We start from the raw sequence: 1471 nt of genomic DNA, 5'->3' as shown, positions 1-1471 counted from the left end.
CCCAGACCCAGAAAGAAAGACATGGTATCTGCTCATTCATAAGTGGATATTAGACATAGAGCAAAGACCAGGATACAATCCTCAGCCCCAGAGAAGCTAGGTAGCAAGGAAGAACATAAGAGAGACACATGGATCTCCTGGGGAAAAGCAAGTAGACAGGATAATCTGGGTGAACTGCAGGTTGGGGGGGGGTAGTGGAAAGGGGATGGGAACCCTAGAGATCAGGATGATCCAGTAATGGGCAGGATGGAGCGGGAGAGGGAAGAGGGATAGATCTTGATAGAGGGGGACATTGTGGTGTTTGGGAGAAACCTGATGCCAGGGAGCCTCCTGGGAACCCACAAAAATGACTTCAGCTAAGACTCCTAGCAATAGTAGAGAGGGTCCCTGAACTGACCTTCCCCTTTAATCAGATTGGTGAGTGCCCCACTTGTCATCATAGAGTAACTGATAGAAGCAGATGAGGACATCCACAGGCAAGCACTGGGGCAGAGCTCTGGAAATCCAGTTGTAGAGAGGGTGGAGGAATTGTATATGAAAGGAGTGGTCAAGATCATGATGGGGAAACCTGCACAGATAGCTGACCTGAGCTTATGGGAAATCACTCTGCATGGACAGCTAGGGAGCCGGCTTGGGACAGACACAGGGCCTCTGCATCTGTCTGTCAATTGTGTAGCTTGGTCTTTTATGTGGATCCTAGCAGTGGCACCAGACCTGTTCCTGATACCTGAGTTGACCCTTTGGAACCATTTCCCTAGGGTGGGATGCAGTGGGGGAGGAGCTTGGTTCTGTCTCAGCTTGATGTGTCATGCTTTGTTGATTCCCATGGAGGGGTCCTTACCCCATCTAAGTGAAAAGGGAGGAGGAGTTGATACAAGTGTAGGGGGAGGTGCGGAGAGGGAACAAGGGGAAAGGAGGGAAGCAATGCTCTGGTTAGTATGTAAAATAAATTTTTAAAAATGATGGAAAAAGAAAAGAAACAAGAAAGTTCCTTTTTAAACATGATAGAAAGAATAGACTAACTCCTGAATGTTGTATTCTGACCTTTATGCCAGTGCCATGGCATAGATTCTTTGTGCATATTCACAAACACCAATTCATCATCATCATAAATATTTGAGGGTTAGTAGAACACACTTGAAAAGAAAAGGAGGAACAAAGAACACTGAGATTTAGCAAATTAAGCAGGGATGTGGGTGTGGAGGGAGAGAAAGCAATAGTCATGGGGTTAACCAAAAACAAACAGATGTTTTAAAAGTCCTATGCCAACTCACTAATTAGTAAGCTAATTTCCAAATGTATTTTAATAAGAGGGTTAGAACAGAATTACCTTGCATGGGTGGGCAGTGTTGCTTCAATAAGGCATGGATTATTAAAAATATTGTAGTGCAGGACAAGAGACACCTTCTTCAGATTTGTTGGGTCGGGTAATCCCCAGTGGTATCCAAAACAACTCTAGCTATTGTGATTG

Source organism: Cricetulus griseus, chromosome X, assembly GCF_003668045.3.
Source record: "Cricetulus griseus strain 17A/GY chromosome X, alternate assembly CriGri-PICRH-1.0, whole genome shotgun sequence".
Taxonomy (NCBI): Eukaryota; Metazoa; Chordata; class Mammalia; order Rodentia; family Cricetidae; genus Cricetulus; species Cricetulus griseus.
The sequence above is the reverse complement of the archived record's forward strand: the minus strand, read 5'-3'. Positions refer to the sequence as shown.